The following is an 18153-nucleotide window of genomic DNA, read 5'->3' on the forward strand; positions in this document are numbered from 1 at the left end:
CTCTCTCTCTCTCTCTCTCTCTCTTCTTTCTTTCTTTCTTTTTCTTTCTTTCCCTCCCCACTTCCCTCTCTCCTTCCTTCCTTCCTTCCTTCCTTCCTTCCTTCCTTCCTTCCTTCCTTCCTTCTTTCCTTCTATACTCTTTCCTGCAATTAAGCTATTCAGCCACTTGGTGGTGATAAATGCTTTATTCATAGTGGCCAATTACTGGATGTGCTTTTCGAGATTTACTCAAAATTATTTTCCCATTATTTTCAGATTTCTAAAATTATTAAAACAATGAAACCAGCAAACATTGAATTGTAAACTAAATCTAAATAGAACTTAAAAAGAAATAGGAAAAATTTGATTTAGTGCCTTCTTCACTAATCCTTGCATAATAATTTAGTTATAATTTGTATTTCAGACTCAGATTTCAATCAGAATATTCTTTTTTTTTTTTAACAGAGATTCATTCTGTGTACCATTGTATCAAAGTTCATTGATTCTAAGATATCATTAATTATGGGATGCATTCCAACTCACAGAGGTTCAATGTTACAAAAAAAAAGAAGTAATGAAATGCTGTATTTGCAGAATCTACTAGAATCTTAACTCATGGGAAACATTTAAAAAATAAGTCTGGGGAAGGAAGGAAGGAAGAAAGGAAGGAAGAAGTATGTGAGGAAGAAGGGAAGAAGATGGTGGAGGGAAGGGGTGAGAAGGGAGAGAGGTAGAAAAGCAAGAGAAAAAGCAGCAAAGAATAATTATATAGCCTTCCCAAAGCATTGGCATAATTCTGAGGTGTTCTTGGTAGAAAAATTTTCCAGTTTTCCTTTTCACAGATGGAAACTTTATTTATTATATCAGTAGTAATCCATTTCTCAGTTAATAAAAATGAAGCCACTGAGTTAACATCTTTGTAACTGAGGCTGTAAGCTCCTGCTTGCATTTCTTCCGTGTGGAAGGGAGGAAAGACAGATGTGGCTGCCTTTGCATATCAGGCAGCTGCTTCTCCTTGCTGCCACCTTCATACCCTTTAGCTGCTACTTTAAGTGTCATTTTCCTCAGCGTAGCATTCCTGGACTGTCCAATCTAAAGTGGGTCCCCTCTCGTTATTCCTTTGTAGAGCATCTCATTCTTTGTTCTCTTCAGACTGTCTGCTCCTGCTCAAAGGTGCTGTGGCTTTCCCCCAAAAGCATATACACTTTGACAAGGATATCAAAGATCAAAAAACATTTAGGAACCAAAGGAACGGAAGCCTGCATACTAATCACAAGGTTCAGCCAGAAAAATAAACACAGTGATACGCACTAACACTTAGTACTCTTCAAACTACAGAAGTAAACACGTACAGTTAATCCACGATGGCAAATAAGAACAAAGCTCTGTACCGAGGGGAATAAAAGTGAAACAAGGACAAACTGGACTTATTTCCATGTTTTCCTGGAGCCGGACTGCTACCTAGCTACTATGTAAGCTTATTGTGATTTACGTAAACTAATAGGTAAGCTTATGTGATTCTAGCCCATCTTGTTTGGGACAGGTTATATTTAAACCAGGCCAGAGATGAGCTAAATTCAATTTCAAATTTCATCAGAGAAGGGTATTTGAGAGCCTGTTCTGCAAAGTTAGGGATTCCTTCTTGCAGTTAATTCTTGGCTACGTCTTCTGGAAGTTTTTCGTGTTTCACCTGAGGACACTTTACTACTCTGTCTTCACTGGTGAAGGAGAAGAGCAAGTCTATTAATACAGGAGTTTCATTTTCCCTTTGCTGTCTTGGGCGGTGATAACAGGAAACCCTCCATGCATTTTGTTAGAGTTGGAACCTACATTCCGCACCTTGGTCCCACCATCTTTTCCTTTGCATCACATCATACTCTGCCATCGTAGGGAGAACCCCACAGGTGAACTACTGATGGAATTCTATCCCAAAGTTGTACTGGCCCCAGAACTGGCTCATGAGCTGCTGCCACCTTATTGGTGTGAAAATCTCTTAATGTAGCAGCTGATTATCTCCACATGTGTTAAGAAACAGATGTGGGTATTGCTTTTGATTTTTGTAGCATTTAGGTACACGTAACTTCAAAGAATTGTGAAATAGGGAAATACATAGAATATCCACAAAGGGAATTAAAATATTAGGTTCTGAAAGTGATAAAAGTAGATTTCTAGCTTTTAGAGGCTAAACAATCAGCCACAAAGATTCAGATGGTGTGATTGTTCTGACTTAATATAATCGCTATACATATTTAGATTTCAAGACAGTAAGTGGACTAAAATATTGTTAGTTAGGTATTAGAAATAAAGGCTTGGCTATGTAGTGACAATAGAAATATATTTTTAAAAAATTCATACGGGAAATTGAAACTAATTCATGTTTCATGAAACCAAAACATGACAGAATTCATTTTCATGTTTTTCCCCCCAGTTATCTCTAATTTACATTATGCTATTTCTACAAACTTCCTATTGTAAAGAGTAAAACATATCTGTCTATTTAAGAGTTAAAGATATAGACCTGATAAAGTATTTAATTTCACTTAATTTAGAACACAAAGAAGTAATATTTTATTATTTATTTGCCTTCAGAAAAAGGTGATTATTTTTATCTCTCAATTTGAGCAAGGAAAGAACAAAGAAAAAAAATGGAATTTTAAATAGTTGCATACTTGGGTTGCCCAAACTATGCATTGTATGTGTGTATGTGTGTGTGTGTATTTATATACTTTAAAATTATTATTATTTTTATTTATTTATTTTGAGAGAGAGAAAGAGAGCATGAACAGGGGAGGGGCAGAGAGAGAGGGGGAGAGAGAATCCCAAGCAGGCTCTGCACTGTCAGTATGGAGCCTGACATGGGGCTTGAACTCACAAACTGCGAGATCATGACCTGAGCCGAAACCAAGTCAGACGCTCAACTGACTGAGCCACCCAGGGGCCCCCAAAATTATTATTTGAAGCTGTTTACATATATAAAACCTTTAAATAAATTTTACATGTATATTTAAAATACAACTTCAAAATAAGCTTTTATAATAACATTTAAAAATAACCTATATACAAAAATAATAATCATATATTTGTATATAAATTACTTTGGGAAATGATTTAAAAGTTCCACAGATTAAATGAATCCATTAGTGATATAGTGATAAATAACACTGATGAGCAAATGTAACAATATTGTCCAATTAGGACTGTTTGCAGTTTCCATGCTGACAGTCTACTGTTTGCTCCTACTCTTTCAAAGAACGGATTATCCCATAAGCCTATAGGTAAATATTGGCTTGCCTTCTTCAGTACTTGAATGGTTTACGAATTTAAAGGTTCTTGCCCTGACTTTGAGAACCTGCACTTCATCAAGTTTTTAAGCACGTTTCTGATTTTTGCCCCCGAATTCTCAAGTTCTGGAAATGATACTGTTTTATTCTGCAGAGTGTTGTCTTAGGTATTCCTTCCTCTACATAATACTAACTTTTAGATGAAAAAGCTGATATGATAGAGATAATAAACAAGAAATAAAATGTCTCCATAATTTGAATTTTACCCAACAATGAATTCAGTGACAAAATTGTGGAGGATATTGACACTGCTTATGATTAACTAGGCTTATTGCCAGAAAGACAATAAGAGCCGGCTTTAAGAATGTCTGTGAGTTTGATGTGGCATGATTCCAAATCTGGCTTTACTCACATCCTGTATTTCCAAATAGATTGAACATTAACAGTACAATTGAACTTCTTAAGAAATAATTACTGAAGCGTTTTAAAGTACACTTCAGACATTAAGTAGAACAGTTGAGGAAAAGATTGGTGAGATGTATGTTTTAAGCAATAAGGCTTAAGTATCAGCAAAGAGGGTTAGAAAGATAAAAACAATAGTGAATGCAACTTTTCACCTCTTGCGTTGACTTTGTTAGGACGTACTTTCAGATCTGTAGCCTGAGAGTAGTCTCTCAGTTTAACCATGTGGAAATACTAAAAGCAAAGAGAAACACTTATTATTTGTCATTTTTTTCCCATTTGGAAAAATGAAAATTGCTCCATTTGTTCAGATTTGAATGGATACGGTGCATCCCAGGGTTAGGAGAAAAGCACAAAAAAGAGCTTGACGAGTCAGAAGATGTAGAGGAAAGGCACAGATTAGGTAGACCTCTTGGACACCTTTCCATTCTGCTTTGTGAAATCACAGGATATTTGTCACATCCCTTTCTCAGGGTGGATGCATGCACACAAAATATTCTAGAGAAACCTGTACTTTTAAAAATTATCTTTGGGATTGATGAGCAAATCACCACAAATCTCTGTGAACACAGATAATTGAGGAGTGCTCGTGAACACTCTGTGAGAAGGCCACCATTGTTTGAAGAGAGTGTGTCCTGTGAAATGGCCTCACAGTCTGGCTCCAAATCAAGGATAGAGTGTACAAGTGTGAAAAGGGAAGTCGTTTTTAAATGTATTTCCTTCATTGCTTTGACTTTTGGCCCATTGCATATTGGCCTTCTGGCTTTTACATTAAGGAGACAAAAAAGCATAAATTCAACTGGATTGTTAACCACAGAAAATCATAATACGAACATGACTGCTAGTTGTATTGTTTCCTGTTTTGCAACCAATATAAAATATTACATTTCCCTACATTAAGGGTATATATTTTAAAAATATGTATATGGTGCATTAAAATGTTTCCCCAGTTTTGTAACTACTGCAAAAATAGCCAGGCAAAAGCCACTGTCAGTATGCCACAATTTTTAAAAATGTTTATTTATTTTGAGAGAGAGAGAAAGAAAGAGAGAGAGAGGGATAGAGAAAATCCCAAGCAGGCTCCCCATTGTCAGGGCATAGCCCAATGTAGGGCTCGATCTCACGAACCGTGAGATCATGACTTAAGCCAAAATCAAGAATAAGGTGCTTAACCGACTAAGCCACCCAGGCGCCCCACACATACCACAACTTTTAACTATGAACTGTACTCTCAGAATACCATAACTAGATCATGGGGACATAGCAGAGTTGCCCTTCTGATTTTGAATTCTAGGGATTTGATGTGAGAATAAAATTAAAGCTGGTTTTATTGTTTGCATAGGAAGCTCATTTACATGATCCATTGAAAATTAATTGCAAGGGGCTGTTAAAGTGAAAAAACAGCTTTCTAATATTTTTCATGAGTGTTTTCAAAGAAAGATAAAGATTTATTTTCTGACACTGTACAGTGACCACAGCCAGGACTAGAGAAAAGTGATCTCCCCTGGGTTGTCTGCAGTCTGCACTTTGACTTCCTCCTCTTGGCCCAGTTTAGTCCAGACATTTCAACAGCTTGACTAAGCCTCATCACCATTTAGCTGCCAAATTCAGTGGCTGCCAATATCACTAGTAGCTTTTTAAGTACACCTGTTGCCAGCCCTATGTTTGTGAGTCCAGAAGACTAGACATTTCTGGTCTACCCCAGTGGCTAGGATCTTTTTCAAAGGAGACTTATTTTTAATATTACTTCATCATCCTTCACTAGAAAAAAACATTTTTTTCTAGCAAGCTTCTCTCCTTACAGAGGAGGTGAATTTACGATGAACCTGGTATACGTAACGTCTGGTCTGGTTTAGCCTATGGATAAAAATGGTTTTGGTAATCAATGCTACTTTTAATTTTTATGTTTAATTATGGGGGGCCAGCAAAGCTATACGAATAATAAAATATGAAGACGGCATAAACTGACAGGCTTTAGGTATAATAATCAAATATCATTCACAGCAAAGTTAACCTGATAGTTAATGGCATGTATTACATGGTAATTAGGTATAAACATAGTTCATTAGGTAATTAGGTAAAGGATTACAATCAGGGTGTTTCGTGGATCCAAACAGCATTTTTGGATTAAGGTTGCGTGGGAGATGAATAGAAGCAGAACTCTGCTCTGTGGGGCTAGAGGAGCCCCCTTGGCCAGATCTCTCGTTTTTTTCCATTAGCATTTGCTCCACCCCGGGGGCGGGTGGCGTGGGCAGCCCTCCCATACCTCCACATAAGGTGATAAAAAGTCACAAGGAGAAAGTGCAGTGGATTCAGGTCTGACAGTCTTAACAACCTTTGAAAGGTTGTTACTACTACATAGCTGTAACTTTATTGTCTTTTCAAGTGAAGGAATAGGACACACACAGATGATCTCAATACTTTGGACACCTTGTAGCCACTAATAGGATATTTCCTAGACAAAGTCTTTGTGACTACAAGGGCTTCCTGAGCTCATTTTATTTGCTTATCAGTGTTCATAAGGTGTATGCATTTTCTTCACAACAATGAAATATCTGGTCTGTAGATGAATCTGAAATTTATTTCAACTGGGATGTTTTATTATCTATCAATCTATCTACACTTTTTAAAAGATAGTGCAAAAGATAGTAAAACACACACAAAAAGCTCCCCTCTCCCCAAGCTTTAATCCTACTTCCTGTAGGAAGGTTGAAGTGTCTTTACCTGGGCAATATCTGATTATTTTTCCTGCAAAAGTATGACTATTTCCTGCCTATGTATGACTCAAGTGACACTGTTCTTATTTGACTGACTGATTTTAATTTGGTGTGATGTGGCAGAATGATCTGATTCAAACACCAACTTCATTGGCTTCATCTTTGCCTCCTTTTTTACCCCCCATCCAACCCACTGGCCAGTCTTGTTGGCTGCATCTTACAAATATAACCGGTGCATCTTAGAAATATATCTGGAATCTGACCATTCTTATTACCACAATGGTCTAAGTCATCAATATCTTTTACCTGGCCATTGGAATAGTCTCCTCTTCTAGTTGTTCTGACTCTGCAGTCTATTCCCAAAGTGCAGCTATTCTCTCCTAAACTGAGTCTGATTTGGTCACCCCTCCAATGGCTCTCCACTTCATTCAGAATCAATTCTAAAACTTAACAAGGTTCTATATTTTGCCCCTTCCTGTACCTACCCCCTCTTCTGATCTCATCTGCTAGTATTTTCCCTTGGTTCACTGGATTCTAGCTATGCTTACCTCTGGGTTATTCCTCAAACATGCCAAGCCCACTTCTACCCAGGATCTTTGCATTTGCTGTTCATGGCTCATTTTCTCACTTCCATCAGGTCTCTGCTCTAATGTCAGAGGCCTTCCCACATAAGTATATTTCAAACAGCATGCTCCCTGTCCGTGTCCTTATCCTGCTTCATTTTTGTATGAATCACCATCTGACATAGTATGTATTTACTGGCTTTTGATTATTATTATTGCCTTTCTACTACAATATAAGCTCCATGATAGCAGGGACTTTGTATCTTGGTAAGTATTGTATCTTCATTACTTAGAACAGTGCCTAGTATATTTATTATTACTTCTTGAGCCAATCGAATCAACATCTTTTCTTGAGATCTTTATTATTATTTTTTGCTAAAAATAAACTTTCCAAATATTAACTACATAGCGTTAACTTTTGAAGTATTTGAGCTATAATCTACTCATTCTTGGCTCTCTACCCTTTGGTAGGTAAGTCCAACTAGTGAAAGACCTAAGGGCAGTAACAACTACTTAATGAGTACTTACATGTTAGGCTCTTGTATTTAAGCACTTTGCTTATCTCATTTCTAACCGTAATCCTAGAGATGAGTATTATTACTATTCTCGTTATACAAAGAGACTGATACCCGGGAGAGGTAAAATAACTTGAGGCCAGGTCACAAAGTTAATAATCCCTGAACTGAGATTAGAATCAAAGTGTGGTTGACTCCATACTGCCTCCTAGCTGTCGTCTCCCAGTAATACATGTCCAGTTATCGAAGTAGTAAAGCCTTTTGCAGTTCCTGTACTAGGGTTCTGGTATATCCTCCCCACCTACTCTCCCCCCCCCCCCCCCCCGCCAAAGATTCCCAATACAAAACCACCTCGTTCACCTTTCAGACATGTCCTAAAAGCCATTGTTCTCTAAGCTAGGCCTCTTTAATGTAAGGTGTGCTTAGCGCAAAGTCAGTTTAAACCACCTAGTGAAAGAGGATGGGATCAAAACGCTGTGATCCAGAAGAAAGGGGACGTCACCGGTTCGGCTTACTGCTTGCAAGTGGGGTAATTTGAACATAAATGGATAAAAGACAAGTTCTCAAAAAGCAGCCGACCCGGCCCAGAGGGAAGTTGGCTCCAAGTAAGGGAAGGGGGCTGGGGGGGGGGGGGGGAGGGCAGATGGACACCCCCCGCCCATCCCGCCAGGCCTGGCAACAGGGAGCCACACGCCAGAGGGGCCCCCTCCGACGGCTTCGGCTCCAGCGGGGAAGCGGCGGGGTGCACGGCGCCTAGAGGAGGAGAGCGGGAGGCCGGGGCGCGCAGCCGGCGGGACCTGCGGCGCGGGACTCGGGGCGCGGGGAGGGGCCGGCGCCCGCCCCGCCCCTCTCCTCGGGGATGCCGGGATGTTTACACTCCTGACAGCGGCGGCCGCGGGAGGAGGAGCGGGAGTCTCGGGAGGATGGGCCGCCGCTAGGCTCGCACTCGGGACGCGCCTCTCCTTGCGCAGGGTGGGGGCCCGCGCCTGCAGCGTCCGCGGGGGCGGCGCGGCGGGAGGTGGCGATCGGCTCCCGGCCTCGCAGCTACAGCCCCCGGCCCAGCGGGCCTTTCCGCGGCGCCGCCTGGCCGAGCCGCCCGCCCGCACGCCCCGGGTCCCTCGCGGGCAGGAGAACGGAAAACTCCCAACTTCCTGGTGAGTGGCTGCCGGGGTCTCGGGCGGCCCCGGCCGGGTGGGACCGCCTGCGGAGCCGGGAGGGGTGGGAGGGAGGTCGGGAGGGCGCGGGGCGGCCTCCGGGATCCCCCCGCCGGGGGAGGTGGGGCGGGGCGCGCCGCGTTCGGGCTGGGTGGGGGTTTCAGTCCAGTTCGTTGGCAGTGGCGGGAGCGGGCGGCAGGAGCTTTGTGCCCGGCGGGGGCTCTGGCGGCCTTGGCCGCCGTGGGCGCCGCGGTAACTAAGAAACTCCGCGGCCACGGCGGCGGCGGCAACAGGTCTTTGGTTTCAGGACCCGAGGAACTTAGGCGAAGTCCTGCCTCCCACCCCCCGGCTGCCGCTCATTGGCGGCGGCGGTTATTTATCCCTCGCCGATTGGTTAAGTCCAGCTGTCAGGATTCGGCAGCAGCCAGATTTAGAGGAGTGAAGTTCACTGGAGACAGTGGGTGGTGGGAGCCGTGCAGCTAAGCGAGAAGCTGAAGTGGCTTGAGAAGTAGAGAGGACGGCGGACCTGTTGGAGAATGGGCTTTAGTGGGACCCTGTCAGGATTAGCAAATGTGAGAGAGATTGCAAGGCAATAGAGAACTTTGCTGGTAATCGTGGTAATGGAAAAGAAATAGAGAATTGAGGCCAAGGCTAGAGAGAAGAAGGGCACCCCCCAAAAGAAAAATGAGTTGGCCACATTACCCAAGGACGGTGTCAGATGCTGCAGTGAGATCTGAAGAACCTTCTTGTCTCTTTCCTGTATGCTGTAGGCCTTGGGAAATGATGTATCAAATAGATGAATCGTGTTCTCTCGTAGCTGTAGTCCTTGTTAGGCATAAATACTAAAACTGTATTTATTTTACAATAAGATAGGCTCCCATCATGAGGCAGTTCTGGTGATGGAACTGAAAGTCTGAAACACATTACAAAAATGAAATGATTTTCCTCTTCTGCTGATCATAAAGATGCTGTTGAAAAAAATCAAATGCGTGTAGTTTGTAGAACATCATGTATCCATCATAAGAGAACCACTGTGTCTAATTCTTCCTCCAAAGAGTTTGTAGTTTCAAGAAGTATGCACACTCCTTGCAGGCGATAGCTGTGTCTCTCGCCAGGTTGCTCTATAGGATAAAGTACAGAATGTATGTATGATAAACTTATTTTGTACAGGAGCTTGAGCTGTTGCAGGTGTGACCTAGTATTAGGGACAACCGGACAAAACACTGAAAACGGTGGATAGTTTAACAGGAGATACAATGAACCCTGTAATACTTTGAAAGTGGTAACTCTTACTGAAGAGGTGCTGAGTTTTCTTGGCTTTAATGCTTGCCGAAGGCCAATGCACTTAAAACAGTTAACATAAAACTTAAACAGTTATCATTTACAGAGGAAGGAATTCTCTGCTATCCTCGGGAGATCCAGTCCACAGCTTGCTTAACTCCCCAAACCACAGCATCTTCTGTTTGGTCCTAGACTGGGAGCTTGTTGGGGTGGGGAAGAGATGTTGGAGCTTAGAAAAAATTGCCTCGTGGAGGAGTCAAACGGGCAGAAACTGTATGGGGACGTTGAGAGAGGAGGGCTCGCAAAATAAAAAAGGGGAAGGAACCCCTAGTGGAGGCTGGCTGCTTTCTCTGGGCTGGGAAGCCCACGGACCCTCGGAGAGGTGCGGGCCTGAGATTCTGCTCTCTGCCGGGAGGCCCCGCCCTCTGCGGCACTGACGGCTTCCACAGCCAATAAGCGGCGAGGACACCGCTGTTCCCCGCTCGGGAGGGCGGGTACTTCCTACCCCAGCCCTGGGCTCGGAGGAGGGAGAGAAAGTTCCTCCTGGAAGGATGTCTGCTGGTGGAGGGTTCCCAGTCTGAGGGATGAGAAATAGATACGTAAGAATAAAGGAGAGGAAGTTCCAATTTTCTCTGACCCGTCGTGTACGTCTCGTTTCATAATTGAGCTGCATCTTGGACTCACCACCGCGATTGAAGCTTTATAGTTGATAAGAAACGAAGGTGATCAAACTAAATGTCCAGGTGGACTCACGGAGTTTTACTCTGAAATTACCTGTAAACGAAAACCAGGGAATGTCAGAATCTAAACTGTTAAACTCTTCCACAATTACTTGGGAATCTTTCCACGGTTAAAAATCCTTATCAATTTAAAAAGGAAAGAGCGTAACTTCAGTGCAGTTTTATTCTATACTCGGAACTACTATTCAGGCTCGTTTATGAAGATTATACCTGTAGCACCCTCCATTCCTTTTCCCACTTAGGCATTTTCCTGGCTGGACAATTTCAAGAGCTCTTTTCCAGTGCAATAAAACAGCACTTACTCCAAGAATGAGGAAAGCACGTCTGGTATGATGGCAACATACTGGTGGAGGAGGGGAGATTTAAGGCCAGCTTAATAACGTACCCAAATTGTAAAAATCAGAATTGTCTTTTTAAATGACTGAAAGCGCGGTTATAGTTTGTGTATGTAAGTATTTAATCTCACGCTTCCCTCCCCTTCATCTTCCTGCTGGTTACAATAGAAAGTTTTGAGCTCTGATTTATTGCAAACATTCAGGTGCTCTTTTCTTCTCAACTAGTGTGCCCTTACTGAAATGTAGATTTCCTTTTTTTTCCCCCCCATAAAGATGTGGTCTGAGATATCATTAGAGACATCTACAGAGTTTCTAGAACCAAACTGTCTCATGTTTTAAAATGTATCTCTGTAGTGTTACTAAGGTAGCCACCATTCAGGGTATCTGAAAAGAGAGAATGGTGATTAAATGCAGTTTTGGAAAAGAAGTTGTTTAATTAGATAATAAGTTGCAAAACTCCTTTCAGGTTTATTTCCTTTGATTTTTTTTTTTTAATAGGTTTTGGTATTTAAAAAATTTGCACTGTATCTGCAGTTACACAAAGCAGCCCTCTTGTCTACATTCCTGGTTTCCTTCAAATTAAAATATTTGTCCTTTCAGGTATTTGCTCTAGAGTTTTGTGGGTGGAATTTTAGTTAGTACATTATATATAAAACATGGTAATATACTTAGTGTAATGCTTGAGGATGTCTTGGAAATGACGTATGTGATTATTGTTTCTCTGAACTGCTTTATCCGCAATTACTTTATTGACATTTTCATAAATATATTGCTAGATGCTTTAAGAAGTGTTTCTTCATATTTTTGAGTGTTTCAGTTTAATTCCTCCTCCCCTCATTTTTGTAGGGAATATAGGCAAATTACATTTGGTTATAATTTTTTTTGTTTATGTTTTTATTTCATTTTTGAGAGAGACAGAGCGCGAGTGGGGAAAGAGCAGAGAGAGAGGGAGACACGGAATCAGAGCAGGCTCCAGGCTGTGAGCTGTCAACACAGAGCCCGACGCGGGGCTCGAACTCACAGACCGTGAGATCATGAACTGAGCCGTAGTCAAACGCTTAACCGACTGAGCCACTCAGGCTCCCCGATAACATTTGGTTATATAATTGTAATGAAATATGTTTATTTGCAGGATAAAATGGCAGTTGAGAATTTTTTCACGTGTGTAAAACTAATGTGTAACAATTCACTCTTAGAAAACTTCCAAACTATTGGTTCTTCTTTTGATGACTAATAATTTGATTACCACCGCATGTTACATATCTTCATAAAATATTTTTTCATTCTGATGAAAACAGAGAATGTGTTTCACGGTTTTTAGTGAGCAGTGAGAATAAGGATGGCAGATAGATGATCATGAAACATTTCTTTCTTTTTTCTTTTTTTTTAGTTTATTATTTTGAGAGAGAGAGAGAAAGTGAGAGAGAGAGAAGCACGAGAGAGAGCATGGGAAGGGCAGAGAGACGGAGAGAGAGAATCCAAGTAGGCTCTGCACTGCCAGCACAGAGCCTGACTTGGGGTCTGGAACTCATGAACCATGAGATCGTGACCTGAGCCGAAATCAAAAGTTAAATGCTTAACTGACTGAGCTGCCCAGGGGCCCCGATCATGAAACATTTCTTATTTTTCTTGAACAGAAAAACTGTAACATTTGTCAAAGTAACAGCTCTGCCGTATTATTTATATAATGAGCTTACACAATGAACTGTTTTGTAATAGCTATCCACGGTGTTAATCAGAACAGGGTATAAGTGAATGGAACTTGTTTAATTGGTCTGTAAAAATTTAGAAATACTGTTACTTAATGGAGATAGACCTTTCTGTAAATCTTGCTATGGGTCTTCTGTTGATAATCAGTGTAAGTGAGTAGTTAAGGGTAACTTTCTCATTCCAGGCTGCTTTTGTATAGAACAGGGGTTTGTAAACTTTGTAAAGGACAAGAGAGTAAATGTTTCTGACTTTGTGAGCTGTATGGTCTCTGTCATTGGCTGTGTTCCAGTAAAGTTTTATTTGCACAAATAGGCTGGAGGCCCACCCCAGCTCTAGAAGATAATACCAAAGATTTAAATAAGATTCTAGACCTTTGATGTTTGGCTTGATGTGTATTTTCCACAGGAGTATTTCATAGCCTTTTTTGGTTCTTGGATGCTTGCGACAGTCTCTTGATCTTTCCCAGTCCCCTCAGAATAATGCCCAGTTATTCATACCCCAATTTTGTGTTTCATCTCAGAGACTTCATAAGTCTTAGAACCTCTTTTAGATTTATCTGCTTTTTCAAAGTTTTCTATCATTCTTTGCCTCTTGGGGTCCCCACACCTATCCTGTGACACTGAATGAATGTGCTCCTCTCTAGCTTCTCTCTTACTAAACCAAGATGGAATCTGATGTCATATATTTAATCTTTGCTTGATTGACAGATAACACTTTAATATAAATGTATTTTGGTGTGTTTCTTTAACTCATAGTTTTTATTTTAAGCTGATTGGAATGACTCCTTCTGTTACTTTTAGGGGGAATTTCTGGCATGAGCAAGACAGTGGGCAGATTTCTTCTTCTTCTTCTTTTTTTTTTTTTTCAAAATTTTTTTTTCAACGTTTTTTATTTATTTTTGGGACAGAGAGAGACAGAGCATGAACGGGGGAGGGGCAGAGAGAGAGGGAGACACAGAATCGGAAGCAGGCTCCAGGCTCCGAGCCATCGGCCCAGAGCCTGACGCGGGGCTCGAACTCACAGACCGCGAGATCGTGACCTGGCTGAAGTCGGACGCTTAACCGACTGCGCCACCCAGGCGCCCCTTTTTTTTTTTTTTTTTTTTTTTTTTTTTTAGAAAAAATTGATGTAGTCTTTTATAAAAGACTTTCTCCCAGTTTAAAAAAATTACTGGAGAGGGCCTGAAGTCAGGGTGTATGTGGCTTGGGTTGTGTGTGGGATGCCTCCTCCCTTTGTTTTAAGAATTGGCTGTAGGCTGACCTGGGTGCAGCTGCTGAGAAGCCAGAGAATGGAATGGAAAATGCAATGGCTTTGACATCACTCAGTGGAGTTTCCTAGCCCTAGCCAGGAGTGAGTTCTGGGTGTGCCAGAGTATTTGTCTCTCCGGGTAGCCAGGTAGGGCCTGGGGCATTCGGAACTTCCAGGCTGGTTGCCACCAGCTACAAGGAGCCTCTTTCCTTTATCCAACCCTGCTGCACAAATACTGATCATTTTCTGTGTTTACCATCATGTGAAAAAGACTAAGCCTGGGTTTGCCTCTTACTCTATGACCTTGGTTGAATTACTTGATTGGTTGGGACTCCGGTTTTCTCAGCTCAGGTAAGATTGCTTTGAGGAATAAATGAAAACATCTTTGTAAAGTTATGATAGTAGGCTCTAAGTGTTAGTTTCATTTCACCTATTTCTGTTTTTAGGACCTTCAGTGGTAGGAAACGCATCTGCTGTTCTCAGTTTCTTCTGATGACAGGCCCTGTTGCCCACTGTGCCTTAGGTCTGCTGTCTGTTCTGTGTTCTCTGCTTGAATTCTTCTTCCTCTCTGCTCTGTGATTTCCATATTCATAATTTACTGGTTCCCATGTTTGAGAATGTTTTTATGTTTTTTGGAGTATGGGGAGAAGGCATTAATCCTTGGTTCCTCAGGCAGGAAAAAACACAAGAGGCTTGGGGGGGGCGGGGTTATATTTTGGATAATGAAAAATGGCAGTTGCAAAACGATCCTTAAATACTAATTGGAAATGGCAAAATTAAAAATATTCTTTCTGGTAGTCTTACAGTTTTGCTTTTATCGTGAGAATATTTTCCTCATATTCTCATATTTACCTGGCAGATTACTGTAATTTTTGTTGTGGTTGTAACCATAACAAAGCCACATATCCTCTACTACATTAGGATTGGGAAAATTGAACAGATATGTTTATGAAAAGTTGTTGTACTTCTAAAATGAAAGGGATTGCAAACTTTCCATTGCTTTTTATATCTAACTGGTGGACCATACAGCAAAGTAATGTGATCTGTTTGCATACTGTCGTAACGACACCAGAACTGGACAATAGGTAATTTGTTTTAGGAAAATGACATGCCCTTATTGCAAACACTTTATAGGCATGGTTTGTTATTTAACAAATACAAGTTAGTTGAAAGATATACAGAAAGGATGCTTATTGATGGTTTAATTTATGGGAGACAATTGATATTTTATTCTTAGTTTCTTATGGCAACGTACAAATTCACTTTTGTTTTCTTTACAGTCTGGTGTTAGAACACATTAAGAATAGTATGGCAGGGAACGTACTCAGTAAAAACTGGCATTTTTAACAATTTTCAACATATATTTAAAGTTTTAATAAAGTTTCTACATTTGATAAATATTTTCATTGTTAAATGTCATGTTGTTTTCAACGTGGCTTTATCATTTTATGACCTTGAGTGTTTAAAATACCAGCTGTTGATGAAGAGTTGTATTTTATCAGGCAGTTCTCCTATCACTCCTGTAATCATTCTCTGTTTTTATAAGTAGGAAGGAATTCATGACATTGTATTTAATAGTATTTGATGGTTGCAGGGCAGGGGCTAGGGGTGGAGTTTGAGCTTCCAGCAAGGTTTCCCATTACCAGGCCACCAAGGGAGTTGCTCTCATCCCTGATCATAAGGCTGCCAGTGGGACAGCGCACTGTCGCCATCCTAACGAAGACACAGCCACAGTAAGGAAGATACTGCTGTTTTGGGGGCCCCCAGAACCATACTGTGACTGCCGTGGTCCAGGAACTGTATGCTCTGGACCCTGGCTCTTAACACCTATGGTAGTTTCCTAGGGCGGCCCCAACAAATTACCACAAACTGAGTGGCTTAGTACAACAGAATTTTATTCTTTCATAGTTCTGAAGGTCGGATATTAGGAATCAAGGTGTGCATAGGGCCATGCTGTCTGTGAAGGCTCTAGGGAGAAGGCGTTCCATGCCTTTTCTTAGCTTTGGGTGTTGGCGGCATCCCTTGAAGTTCCTTGGCTTTAGACAGATATCACTGAAATCTCTGGCTCTGTCACATGGTGTTCTTACTGGGTGTCTCTGTATGAGTCTCTGGTACTCTTTTAAGGACACCAGTTACTCTTACACTTAAGGTTTAATAAGCAAGATCTATACTTTTTCTTTTCGATTCATTACTGTACAGGTTTTTAGATTTCTGACCTTTCTGTTTTGAAGAGAATATTTTAAGTTTGTGCAGAAATTGTACCTAAGAGTTGGGGCGCCTGGGTGGCCCAGTTGGTTGAGCATCCTCTCTTTGACTTCAGCTTAGGTCATGATATCACAGTTTGTGAGTTTGAGCCCCACATTGGGCTCTGTACTAACAGAACAGAGCCTGCTAGGGATTCTCTCTCTCCCTCTCTCCCTGCCCCTCCCCTGCTCATGTGCTCTGTTTCTCTCTCTCAAAATAAATAAATAAAAAAAAGAAATTGTACCTAAGAGATAAAGACACCCACATTATCGTGTACATATGTAATCTGTAGTTAGTATCCTAGTGCTGCCATTAAACAGCTCTTCTAAAATCAGGTTTTCCATTCACCATTATCATCCTGTGCTTCCCCTTAGGAGACCTTAAGTGCATGATTCACTACATCAGATGTTCTCAGAACTGGAAGGAAACTTATAAATTGTGTAAACTGACCTTTTCATTTATTGTGAAAATAAGCTAAAACCTAAGGATGTAAACTTGCTAATCCATGCTGTGCTTGATTCCATAACAGTCAATATTGCCTTGTGTTACCTTTGTAATGTTTTCAATAGTAGGCGCATGATTTCTTCTTCTTTTTTTTTTTTTTTTCACTCCTCCTGATTTAACAAAATATTGCTCTGTTCATGGTACGTGCTCAATAAAGACTTGCTGATGGGGTGATGACATTGTACCTCTGATTGCCCCTATCAGGGCCATGATTTAAGTCAGCGAATATTTGAGTGAATCACCCCTGCCTGATGGTGCAGGGGTGAAGTATTTCTTTTGCGTCTAAAGTGAGGAACAACAGGATTGCTGTCTCCCTGGAGAGATGTGGAGGCTACTCCTAGGAAGGAGCGCTTAGAGGCAGTAGATAGGAGAGTAAAGGCCAGAAAGTTCATGAGTGGTTGTTTGATCAATATTTCGTAAACACGTATTTCATTATATTAGACACCTTGATTCATAAAAGCCAGCCTTCATGTTGTTTGTCATCTTGGTATATTGAAGATAACTTGGATGCCCCTATTGCTTCTTGTATATAAGCCCAAAATGTTGGGCAGTGCCACTGGCAGTGTCTCCCTCTAGTTTCTTCTCTTGCTGTGGTTCAGAGAACATGATTGGTTCTGTTTCCTTTATTTCTGTAGTCATGTCTGTCTCTTAGAAGTTGGTTCTCAATTTGTTTATTATATGTGTTTCCTATTTCAGTGAAAGTTCTGCTTTACAAAGCAGAATGATTAGAGATTAATCAAATGAATCCTAAAGGATTTATTTCATGATTTCTTGAAATAGTTACATCTATTTGTATATTGAAGGTAATTTACAAAATATTTAGAGCTGTTTACGAATATATGGGTGACTTTTTTGCTACTACCAAGACAAGTTATATTCTCAAAGCATTTGTCCTATGACTATGTTTTTCAAACTGTAGTCCTCAGAATGTCTGTGTCTGGAGATTCTGATTTGATAAGTACAAGCACTGACATTTAAAAACAAGTTGAGGGGCACCTGGCTGGCTCACTCAGTAGGGCATGGGACTCTTGCTCTCGGGGTTGTGAGTTTGAGCCCCATGTTGGGTGTAGAGATTACTTTAAAAAGACTGTGATGGGAACCTACATTTACAATAAGTAAGGCAGGTGTTCCTCAGGCCACACTGAGAAATGCCACGTGGTCTTTGTAAAAAATATTTTTTTAATGGAGAAAACTTTTGTTTACAATGAGAGCCCATTCCCACCACTAGCATTTCTGCCTTGGGGTGTGCAGCCGCTTGGCACAGATTGTATCTAATGATTAGGCTGTTCTAGCATGGGTGCCCATGTCTCAGCTCAAATGGTGGATGGGTGTTATTGAAATGATGCTTACAAAGCAATTAGAATCAACTAGATAAAGTCTAAATATTTTGTAAATAAATAGTATATATTTATAAATAAAT

General features: G+C 41.0%; 1 protein-coding gene across 1 annotated transcript in view; it reads left to right on the forward strand.

Annotated features, from left to right (window-relative positions):
• The first annotated feature begins 8372 nt into the window (after positions 1-8372).
• The window catches only part of NEK7 (NIMA related kinase 7), a 160343-nt gene continuing 150562 nt past the window's right edge, over positions 8373-18153 (forward strand). Inside the window, exon 1 of the mRNA XM_058701298.1 lies at positions 8373-8671. The gene's annotated coding sequence lies outside the window, so the exon portion shown is untranslated. The remainder of the gene's footprint in view (positions 8672-18153) is intronic.

Source organism: Neofelis nebulosa, chromosome 15, assembly GCF_028018385.1.
Source record: "Neofelis nebulosa isolate mNeoNeb1 chromosome 15, mNeoNeb1.pri, whole genome shotgun sequence".
NCBI lineage: Eukaryota > Metazoa > Chordata > Mammalia > Carnivora > Felidae > Neofelis > Neofelis nebulosa.